The sequence below is a fragment of the Gasterosteus aculeatus genome, chromosome 18 (genome assembly GCF_964276395.1).
Source record: "Gasterosteus aculeatus chromosome 18, fGasAcu3.hap1.1, whole genome shotgun sequence".
Classification (NCBI taxonomy): Eukaryota; Metazoa; Chordata; class Actinopteri; order Perciformes; family Gasterosteidae; genus Gasterosteus; species Gasterosteus aculeatus.
This window is the reverse complement of record NC_135706.1, coordinates 13394778-13407013: the sequence shown is the minus strand read 5'-3', so window position 1 is coordinate 13407013 and position 12236 is coordinate 13394778. Positions and strand designations below refer to the sequence as shown.

The window sequence follows — 12236 nt, the reverse complement described above, 5'->3', positions numbered from 1 at the left end:
ACAAAGAAAATCCTCCTTAGTAGGCTGGAAACGTGATGTTATAGATACAGAGCATGGGGTTTTTTCAAGAGCTGCTTACAGATTTTTGAATTTATCAATTAAAATGTAAATTACTTCATAGTGCAGAGATTGCTTTCAGTTATCTTTGGGAGCAGCTTATGCATCTGTTTATGTCCGTAGAGAAAATACATCTTGCAGTCTAATAAATGTTGGTTAACTGATGCAAAAAAAATTGTTGTATGACAATACATAAATTTGTAGGTCTGTAAATCAAAACCCACTAGTGTTAATGTGCAGGTTTGTCGTGACATCATTAAAATATACTTATTTGTCACATGTCACTTAAAATGCTCCAGATTCCGGCCCGCAGAGCCGGCAACACATATTCAAACACACACAGGCAAATGTTTGTGGCTCCAAACACACACAAACACACACTCAGCCAGGTGAGGTGTGTTGTTTGCAGCGGAGCTCGACAGCAGCTCTGTGTTTTATTGCTGCGGAGCACTTTTATCAAACCCAACAAACAGAAACACACCTGGTGTGTGATGTGACGCTGCAGAGCGCAAACAATACAAACTGAACAGAGCGAGAGAGAGAGAGAGAGAGAGAGAGAGAGAGAGAGAGAGGTGAGACAGAGCACAGCTGTCTGTCTGTCTGTCTGTCTGTCTGCTCATCTGTCTGTACTTCGAGGGAGACGTTGGGTTTCATCCAGGACTAAACTTGAATCTCACAGTTTTTAATCATTAGATGCATGTTCTGTATTTTCAAAAAAAAACTTCTACCGTCACATGAGGCGAACAGATTGAGCTCACTACACGCATATTTTGGAGTCCCTTTCCAAAATAAACTAACACGGTTAAAGCAAAGTTTCCGCATGGCACACGCATTGTGTTGGGTCAATGGTGGCACATGCAGTAGAGCGGGTGAGCAAGTGCACAGGTGACATTAAAACTGAGGTAACATAAGTCGACACAAGCAGGGACCAACATTCACAATTTCCTTATTAACGAGTTCTGCGGGGTTGTGACGTACAAATGTTCCGCGGTGCGGTTTGTAAAGTCGGCGGTGTAAAAACACACACAGGAAGCAGCAGCCGCAGCAGCTAAGCCTGGTGTGAAGCCCCCCTCGCTCCCTCCTGAGCACAGCCCCACTCCTGGTTACCATGGAGACTGGACCGATCGGGTGATTAGCCGCATCAATTAACCTCTGACCAATCACGGAGAGAGCCGAGCAGCAGCAGCTGACTGCGATCTGCAGATACGACCACAGCTGAATTCAGACTGCCTGCTAAATAACAATGAAAGCTGATGGGAATTCTGCATTAGCATAGTAAATTACATTCCTGCACTGGTTGTTGCTAAAGCCAACCCAATTTATTTATTGTTATGCTTTCAAAGCCCTGTGGTCAATGTTTTCACGGTGAGATTAATCTTATAAATGAAAAAAAAAAAACTAATCCACGTTTTTGCGATTTTTGGGCCAAAAAAAAATGTTTTTGCTGTTTTTCTAAAAAACATATAACTCGTATTTCCTCTTATTTCTGGGGTCTTTTTTTTAGATTTCCTTGACGGATACATTTGCGTACTCCACACATGAACTTGAAACAGCCCCTACAGGGTTTTCTGGCCGGTTCATGTTCACCGTCTCGCCACGCAAGTTCTTTTAATGATGGAATGTGAGAGCAAAGGGGGGGTCTGATCCCCCCGATGACCAGGTCTGTGTTGTCATGTCAGCACTATTTAAGTGAATTTACTTTCTTCATGTCGGAGGACATTGGCCATGTTGGAGAAAATCTTTTCATTGAGTATTGGCACATGGTCACAATATTTAAGGTCTGACGGGTGAGTTTGTGATTAAACGGTTTAACCAAAACTAGCCTTGTCTTTTTGGTAACATAGTCAGGATAATTACTTTCTGTCATCATGTTGTTGTTTTTTTATGAAACTGCTTGCTAAGGTTCTGATCTGATGGAGCACTTTATAACAATGGTGTTTCATAGAGGATTTGGCATTTTGGGCTTTGATTTTGATTTGGCGCGGCTCCTCCCGTGTCTGCAGGAGCGCCCCTCAGTACTCGCGCTGAAATCAATTAGCAGTTTGTTCTCTTCATGGAGACATTTGCAGGGAACCTGCAGCTACGTGACCTTACAGCAGATTAGTGTGCTGCCAGGGATTATGGGTAATTTCTCTTCTTAAAATCAAACTGTACTTTTACCGATTAGGTAGATCAGGTGGTTTTTGTTCAGCTAACGTTAGCTCTTGCTCGTTCGTTGCCAAGCAACAATTTCCAAAGAAGGAGCAGCAGACAGCAGTAAACGCTCGGTTGGATCGGGGAAGCAAAATGGAACTAGAGTGGAGAAAAGATATTCATGCATTTAGTTTCAAATTAGTATAGTTTGAAATGTCTGGCGCTACTTATTGACCCGCCTGCCCCCCGTCGGTCACCTCTGTTGACCAAGCAGAGCAAACATAGGGGGGGGGGGCTGTGTGATTGGCAGGTGGAGGGGTGGATGTGGTGAGTGAGTGAGGTTTTAATGATCTGTAACAGGCAGACGAGGCGGCTCGTCGGTGGACACACAGATCCTCGATCGTTACTCCTCACAGATTACTGTGCTGTGGACAGAAGATAACTTCTTCCCTTTCATTACGGTAACCAGACCAGGACAAGCTCCTCTTTCATTGTCCAGACGGAGAGACTATTTAACCGAGTATGCCGAGGTCAAAAGTCTAAAGGAGCGAAGTAGAAAGGTTTCGCGTTAATCACTTCTATAAACTAAACCGCCATTCACATGAAGAGCTCCACACACGCGCTTCACGGAGAACAGGATCTGCCCACCATGATTCATTCAAAGTGTGTGCATGTGGGGTTTTTTACACTGTGAGTCATTAGGAGCTCCAGAATAGAAAGTGGACGATGCCTTCTACTGTGTGTGTGTGTGTGTGTGTGTGTGTGTGTTTGTTCACTGCCAGCCCCCATTGAACAGAATGAGTTAATCAGATTGATGAGCGTCTTGGCAGCAGCTCAGATTTAATAAACCACAGACAGACAGACAGACAGTTCAGCAACAACTTTTATGAGCCGATGTCTGCTCAAATCACGCTTGCAGAAACGCAACGCTACAAAGCTACGCTACAAAACTACGCTACAAAGAAACGCTATGAAGCTACAATACAAGCAACGCTACAAAGCTACGCTACAAAGCAACGCTACAAAGCAACGCTATGAAGCTCTGCTGCAAAGCTTCGTTACAAATTAGAAACAAGGTCGCCACAACGTAGCACAACAACCCTTGTGTGGAATTATAAATGGATAAACTGTTTTTGCTCATTGAGGTGAAGCACCACAGGCTCTGGCCCCACGGCAGATTGAGACATTTACTGTGTTATTAACACGACGTTCACGCTCTGCAAAAAGATTACGTGTCTCCACAATAATATAAAGGCTACATGTAAATATTTAGAATATTCCATGTTGCAGTTGCAAAAACGTATATTCTTCACTGTATTTCTTCACTGTTTCTTTGGACCATCAAACAGAGTTGGTCTCTCTTTTTTCATGGGGGGGTCTCCGACAGCAGGAGCAGATTTGCCGCCGTCCTGATGAAGCAGCTGAGCATCTGCCTGGTTGAGCGGCATCTTCAAAGACACCTTAACAGCGATGTAGTTTTAGCAATTTGTAACACGCAGAATGCAAATGGTGCCGGCGTCACGTTTCACACGGGTCTCACGCTGGTGCAACAAGTCTGTGCTCTTTTGTTTTTAATGAGCTGCCGCTGCTCAGAAGTCGGTGGAAAATAACAGATTGGAACGACAGCTCCGGGTTCACGTCAGAACCCAGCGACTCGTCCCGGAGAGCCGGTTCTGGTCTGCGGCTGAGATGTGAATGGACCCCCGGGTGGGAATGAAGAACGATTATTGAGACACGGGTGGAACTGCAACCATCTCTTTTTTTTAGTTTATTCATTATTCCGCTCTGCAGCTCCGGCTTCCCTCCGTCTGCAGAGAGCGGACATAAAGGAGTTCTTTTCTTTTTTAACTCGCGTTCCCTTTTCAGCAGAGTTCACCATCTCGACGGTTACAAAGCAAAACGGACGTCTCGTCTACGAGCCAAACCAACCCACTGCAGGTCGAAGGTCAGAGGTCATTTGAGCGTGTGTTCAAATGATCCCACCGTGATGACCCTTTATTGCTGATTTGGACATTTCAGGTGGCCACACGTTCTAAACAAAGGTGCACCTGGAACACAAAATGTCTTAAACTAAGGAGCTAAATGACCAGAAGAGACTTGAAATGAACACTTGAAATGTGTGATCTATGAATGCATGTTCTTCCTGTTTCGTCCTCATTGCAGGTAATAATTATTCTGTTATTCTAAGAAAATAACTGACACGCTTATTGACAGAGAATGGAGAATTCTCAAATCCTCGGATTGACGCTCCAAAAACAACAATATTACAGAAAATTGCTAAAGCTGCAGTTATTAATATCTTTGTCCAATACAAACACATAGTGCAGCTTTGAGACAGAACAATATTGATTCTGTTTGATGATATTCTGTATGCACACTAGTTAAAGTCAGGATTATAAAAAGAATGTTCATCCTTTAGGTTGTTCAAAGCGTCTCCTTGTTCTGCTGTTGCTCGGATTGAAACAAAAGCTCTAAAATGAATAAATATAAAGTTAATTCTACACTTTATTTCTGCTGTCTGGGAATGTTTTCTTGTGCTGTCGAACAATTAAACATTCCCAGTGTGGTTTGTGAAATAAATCCCCTTTTCATTCACCTCAAGTCAGAGAGCCAAGAATAAAGTTCTAATCATTCACGCAGGAGCGCATCAGGAGGACGAGCGACTAAACGCTGGAACTTTCTTCTTCATTGGTGTTTTGAGCTGTCAATTTATTTTACATTTATCTCTATATTTAAGAACTTTTTTTAAATCAAGCACCTGAAGTCTGACGCTCTGAATAAAGAGCAGGAATTCATTCCGTTGATTTAATACATGCTGTTAATATGTATGTATATGTATAATATTTCATGAAATATTATAGAATCCTTTCTTTGTTTTTTTATGTTGTTGCTGATTTATTTTTGATTTTTTTATTCCTTTTTTTTCTTTTAATCATAATTGTTGGTATCCTGTTTTTGTAGGTACCCCAGAAAAGCTGTTTCCGACCGCTAGTAAAACAAATTATTGTTTACTAGTCGTACTCCACGGCGTGGTAATTTACCAACACAAGTCTTCTCTTCTAAAGATTCAAACTAATTAATTAGATACTTCACCGAATGTTATGACTATCATTTATGTTCCTTAGACACAGACGCCCCTTGTATATAATAAATGTTTGAACAGAGGACGCAAACTTAATGAAAAGGAGCCACTGCAGAGTCACTAACGAGTCACTTTACTCACAGGGGGAGCTAAAGGAATATATATATATATATATATATATATATATATATATATATATATATATATATATAATATGGCTGCACCACACTGAACAAGCAGCACCCTGTGGGAGCCTTACGGACACATCGCAGGATATCATAAGATGTTATGGAGCTCCTCAGAGTAACAACATATCATTTGTTGATAACGGAACATGAGCACAAACGCAATCACAAGGTGTCATAAGGTCACGACACAGCGAGCAGCGGCTCACTGTAGGAATGTGGTACTATGAATATTAAAGTGAGTACAAGACAAAGACAGCTGGATGAAAACAGGAGACGACGAATATAAAAACACCTCACAACGTGAGAGGAACGTAACAGACGCATTCATCACACAACGTCCCTGAACGCACCAACGCGCGGTTACATGTAACGACACACGGACTGTCAACACAGCTGAGCTGGAAACAGAAGCACGACTGACACGCAATGAACGTGACAGCGGTGACCGGACGGAAGAATGCGCAGCAGAAAGGCGCAAAACAGCGCGACGCGCACAGAAGCAGCTCGGAGACACTACGTGACAGGTGACACACAGAAAGGAGAAGCACGTACTGGGATGGCGAAGATGGAGAGTCCGCCGCCTCTGTCTCTTCTTCCTCCTCTCCTCTTCCTCTCTGCCGGAAAGTCTGCAGCCTCCTTCCCTCTCTCTCTCCCTCTCCCCCCCCCCCCCTCCCTCCCTCCCTCCCTCTCTCTCTCTCTCCCTCCCTCTCTCTCTTTTGTCGCCGTGCCTCCACTGGATGGAGGCGGTGGGAGGAGGAAGAGGAGGAGGCAGGGGGAGGGCAGACAGACAGGAGGGAGAGGAGGAGGATGATGGTGGGATGATGAGATGGTGGAGGGAGAATCAGACACTGCAGCAGTAGAAGCGGGAGAACACGGCGGGTTAACCCCCCCACCCTCCCTCTCTCTCTCCTTACTTCCTCCTCTTCCTTCTCCCTCTTTTATTTATTATTTTATTATTTCTCAGGTTCGCGCACGCAAATTCCGGCGACGCGCCCGACGGAGAGCCAGCTGCAGGGTGCGCGCATGCACGCTCTCAGGGAAATGCATTCATTCTGTGTGTGTGTGTGTGTGTGTGTGTGTGTGTGTGTGTGTGTGTGTGTGTGTGTGTGTGTGTGTGTGTGTGTGTGTGTGTGTGTGTGTGTGTGTGTGTCGGGCCCTGCAGTCAGTCTCTGGGTGTTTTGATTTTCCACCCTGCCGACCAGATCTCTCACACACACACACACACACATACACACACACATACACACACAGACAAAAGTCTCTATAGGCATTGAAATGCATCAGTGTGTCATTTCCTTTGTTCGGCTGCGTGTAACAAAGCAGTCAGACTCTAATTTAGACTGTAACTTTATTATTATTATCATTACTCGTGTGTTAGGAGTCCCATAACTTCATTTTTCATACTTTGTTAAGAAATCCCCTCATGTGTGTGTCAGCGTCTGCAGCAAACTCCAAAATCCCAGATTAAAGAAATGACCTGAAAACATATTTTAGAGTTCCTCTCCACAACATCAGCTGTTAAATCATCTCACAGAGGAACGGATTATTAGTCCGTTTTACTCCGTGCAGCAGAGCAGTGTGCAGCAGAGGCATTTTATTTTGACAGGTCATGTGATGAAGCCATGAGGCAGGTGTTATGCTCTGACTCATGTCTGTTTAGTCATGCAAAGAGGAAGTCAGGGGATGTTAATGGAGACGTTTTCGACCAGTCAGTGACCTCCAGGTTCTGCAGAGGAAAGCCGATGGTGAAGTGTGAAAAGCTGCATTCTCTCTCCTGACCAGCAGGGGGCGACTCCTCTGGTCCCATAGAAGTCTATGAGAAAATTATACTTCTCTCTATTTATTCCCTCTGTAAACATTGTAAACATGAGTTTATGGTCTCAATCTCTAGTTTCATGTTCATGTTCATTCAGAAAATGACGGTCTAATTATATCTTACCACGACCCCCTGTCTCTCCATTTGTAAGTCGGGACGATTTTGAACAATGAATACTGGGCGTTAATACTTAGTCTCTTCTTAAAAAAGTGACTTTTTTGCATTAGTTGCTGGTATATGAGGGTGCAGAAGTGGCAACACACCCAAAATGAAGAGGAAAATGATGGCTGCACAGCAAAGATTGAGTTTTCTTACACCTGAATGATTGACAGGTTCATCATAAAGAACCATAGCGGGAACATTACATATCCTTTCCCACCATTTTCCTTCCATCTTCGTTCGTTTCCTTCACCCACTCCTTCCTCCTCCCTCCTCTTTTTCCCTGTTTCACCTCTTTTCCGTCATATTTTAACCCTCCATCCATCTTTTGCCTTCTTCATTCTAAAGTCCTCCACCTTCCTCCTGCCCTTTACCTCGTCATCCTCCCCTCATCCTTCCATCCCTCCTGTTTCCCTCTTCTTCCACACCTCTCGTCTCTTCTTCTATCTGTCTCTCTCAGGGCCGACCGGCGTGAACCGAGGACACAGAGACACCAAGGACACAGAGGGAGCGAGAGGTAGAGCGAGCTTGGTTTAAACAGGCTGACCTACTTAGGGTCACGCTTCAATAAAACATAGAGACTGAGAAAAGAACCATAGGTCTCTCTCTCTCTCTCTCTCTCAGAGTTCAGTCTCCCACACAAATCCCACAAATCCATTTTTCGCTCAGTCAGTTTGAGCAACAAGTAAAAACAGTTTGACTGATTAAAGTCGTGGATAAGTGAGTAAATGTCTTCACATGTCTTGTGCTTTTTTCAATTTTGCTTTATTGTATGACAAAGAAAAAGTATCTAAAAAAAAAGTTGCAAAGCAAAGATGGCCGTGAGGAAGAAACCTACAGATTTAAAGCAGACCGTCGTTGCCTGGTGTTGAGTACAAACCAGGGATATGAACGTCTCACCTGGCACCTGGCAGTGAGGACACTGTGCATTTATTTATAGACCTCATTTATGTCCTCGTGTCTTTTCGAGCACTTCCACTTGCATTCAAGAAATACCTCCGTAGAAACAAATATGAATTATTATTTTCGACCTCGTACTGGTGCAGCTTTTGGCCTCCATTGTCCTACAGTGTAAGTGTACAGTGTAATTGGAGTTTATAAAAGTCTGAATAAAAGCAGCTTGTTATCCCAACACGGGGACACTTGTTCATGAAGCTCAATAAGGGCAGGCCCTCCTCTTCCCTCTCACCCTCCAGTTCCCTTTAACACTAAATACTAAAATGTAAGGGCCGTTTATTGGCCCTTAAACTTGACTTGTTTCCGTTCATTTGTCGCACGCTTTGAGCGACAGGAAGTCCGACAGCTCCCGTCATTCTTCTCCGCAGTAGCAGCTTCTTCTGGAGGTTGACTCTTGAATCTTGGATTGAAAACGACGGCCTCGCTCTCTGCAGAGATGAACCGCCGCTTTTGTTCATCTGTACAGCAGATTTTTAAACGAGTAAAAGAAAAACATGACACAAAGACCTGAATGGAATTTTATTAAAAACTTCTCTCCTCTCTGGGAACTGTGCACCGAGTCATGTGATAGGAAGCAAATGCAAGAGCAGAGAAAGTGGGCTGAGAGGTGCTGTTGGTCCTTAAACAAAACTATCCTCTAGGATCCTCTAGAAAAATGGAAATGTACACATCATTTCGAGAGGACTTGTGTTTGAAACTCTCCCAGTTGATGAAGACTTCAGTTGACTTTTTGTCTCGATAGATCCGTTAAAATCAGAATGGCGAAATGTAAGAAGCTGCAGTTCCCAGAATGTCCACTTGAGGCGCTGAAGCACCTCAGCGGCCGTGGACTTCTGTGTTGAGAATGTCCATCCAGAGAGCAGAAATCAACATGTTTGCAGCCACTATCTTTTAGAGTCAAACTTTTCGATTTTCGATTTTTCGACACACTCCACACACACAAATCCGCCTACTAACCTGAGCTGGTTAGTCAGATTTCAGTCGTTCCTACCGGATTGGATCTGAACCAACAGACACGCGATGTCGACTCTGGATGAGACGCCCCCCCCCCTCTCTCTATAGGTCTGCAGTGTGTAGGTGTGCAGCAGTGTGTAATAGGTTTTTCAGTGCAGCTCTGCAGCCCGGAGCCTCCACCGGGCTCAGTGGGAGAAAGTCAATTACAGCGGGGCTGAGCCTGGCCTGCAGGGGGGCGTATGGAAGGGAGATAAGACGCGTAAAGATGGCTGCCGTCGAGCGCCTTCCTCTCGGCTGCATGCATGGGCGGCGAGCTGCTGCACTTTGCCCTCCTGCAACCCTCCAGACGCAGAGCCAGGAATGCTGCAGCGGAGAAACAGAAGCACAGGAGATAATGTCACATTTAGTTTATTCCGATATGCAACTTTTTTATTGATTCTTTTCTCTTTTTTTATTGAAATGCTCAGTAACTTTCTCAGGTTGTTGGAGAATTCTCTAAAATATATAGTGTTGTCAATTGTTTGTATTCATCAAGATATCATGGTACTAATCAGGTCGACGAGCTTCGTGTGTTAAAGCTGCATTCTTTCTAGTGTGTTATGATCAGTTAGAACATGTTCCCACTTTCTATCGACAAGTGATTGGAAGTAAAAGAACAGTTCTATTGAAACAGGAAGCTGAGCGTGTGTGTGTGTGTGTGTGTTGTAAATCCTCGGCTTAGACGGCAGGCAAGCGACAGCGAACCAGATGCTTTGTTGTTGTTATTGTTGTTGTCTAAACACATACAGACACACACAGACACACAAATTGAAAGACACGTAGAGATTGGACAAGCTTTCAGCTGGTCTGTTTGTGTGGTCTCGCTGCAAAAAAAGCAGTGGAAGCAACTTTAGCCTGGCGTGTGTGTGTGAGTGTGTTTGTGTGTGTAGGCCTGTGCGTGTGTGTGATCTCTATTTTTCTACTATATTCTACTATATATACTTCTATATTTATGAGGACTGAGTTGGGGTTTACACCTTCAACCTACCTCCTAACTGATGGGTCCAATATTCTCTATCTTGTACCTCTGTTTTTGGTCTCCACCAGTGAGCAACACATCTCGGTGGGGCTTATAACAAAGCTGATGTTTTATATAATAAATATGTCTGTTAAGTAACTCCAGCTACAGATTCAGCCCAGCTAAAAACAAGCCAAGATTTGGTTTCGCCGAATGAGTGAGTTTGAGTTCTCTCTGTAAACAGTGTAGCAGTGTTTATACCTCAGGCTTTTATTGTGAAAGGTAAGAAAAGAATCAGTTCTGCGCTGCAAGGTTGGAAGGATCAATAAAGTTTCAGTTATCCTCAACTTGATCGGGTTATGCCTTTGTTCTCACTACAGAAGCTCAATAATAAATTGACTACATTGGTGGGAAAAACACCTTAAATTCTGTGTGAAAACAGTTATGACAAAAAGTCATAACTGATGTGAATTAATTGTGAAAGAAAGAACAGGCAGCCGGTGTGGAGAGGCCTGCGCGCTACGTCAGGTGGCGCTCAGAAGGGAAGCAGAAGATCGAAGCCGAGGAGCTGCGATTCAGGAGACAACCTGTGTCTCACTATAAGTGAGGACATGTTGCCCCCCTCCGTTACTCCAAAGGGCCGTTTGAGGGGTTAAAGCTATTGTTAGGTTTCATTAAATATGTTTAAGAGGCTAGACAACGAATTGTGTCAGATGAGGGTCCTCACAAGGACAGAAATACAATAATGTGTGTGTGTGTGTTTCTGAAAGCCTAAAGCTCCTGGCTGCACAGGATTAGCAGTCTTGCGTTTCAAACACAGAGCGAATATCAGCCTCATTCTCTCTCTCTCTCTCTCTGCAGAAGCTAATAAGCTCCACTGGTTTCCCTCCTGCAGAGAGCTGATTACAGCGCTATACCTCATATACCGCCGTTCACCTCCCAGTACACCAATATCCTCCCCAATAAACTACAATACACTGGACCCTCCATGTACCCGATGCACTATTAACGCACGGCTCGGCCCGGGTGGGTTGGCTTTTGCAATTTAAAGTATCACATAATAGCTGTATGTGTCCTGACATATATTCCCTCTCACACTTTTAGTACGTAAAAGGCACCAATGAACGTATCTTATAGTATCGTGTGTGTCCTCTTCCTCTGAGCTGCAGAGCTCCATTAAAACACATCGACGAGACTCAATGTCGCACTGAGTGACATGTTCCTTCGTTACCGTGGCAACGTATCCTCATAAAGCAGTTCACATCACATCTTACCAAAAAGTTACTCCGGCTTTACCTTTACCCCACCAGAAATACTTTGTGTTGAGTACAATACCGTGAAGTGTTTAGTTAGGTTGAAAGATAGTGAAATACTTTGTTAGGGTTCGGAAAAGATGGAAGACTATTTAACTTGATTCAATCCCCAAAATACTCACATATGAGAATTAATCCGTCGGGGGAAAAATGGTCCCCACAAAAATCATTTTTACTTCTGTTTTATGGAAAACCTTTTATTCTCCACAGGTTTCTTTCTTCAGACATAAGCAAAGAGCGACAGGAGGGGTACAGAAATATACACCGGCCTTATCCTTCTGGAATCACCTATATTTATCTTTTTCCAGGCAGATAATTAGCAGGAGTGTGACGTTGCTATAGCACCACCAGAACCGGGCTGCACATCAAGTAGGTAACTTCAGTTTGCATGGCAACACTAAATCAAGTTATTCTCACTTTTCACGCTAGTTTATTTCACTCGTGATATTATTCTTTGTTCACTGACCTTTTTCTTATTCACTTGAAATTAATATTTTTTGAGTGTGCGCGCGTGTGTGTGTGTGTGTGCATGTGTGTGTGTGTTTGAGTGTGTGTGTGTGTGTGCATGTGTGTGTGTGTG

General features: G+C 43.8%; 1 protein-coding gene across 13 annotated transcripts in view; it reads right to left on the bottom strand.

The window, feature by feature from the left end:
* Positions 1 to 6227, bottom strand: part of myt1la (myelin transcription factor 1-like, a) — a 40157-nt gene extending 33930 nt beyond the window's left edge. For all 13 annotated transcript variants that reach the window (XM_078093407.1, XM_078093413.1, XM_078093408.1 and 10 more), the window contains exon 1: positions 6013 to 6227. The gene's annotated coding sequence lies outside the window, so the exon portion shown is untranslated. The remainder of the gene's footprint in view (positions 1 to 6012) is intronic.
* Between the last annotated feature and the right edge of the window lie 6009 nt (positions 6228 to 12236).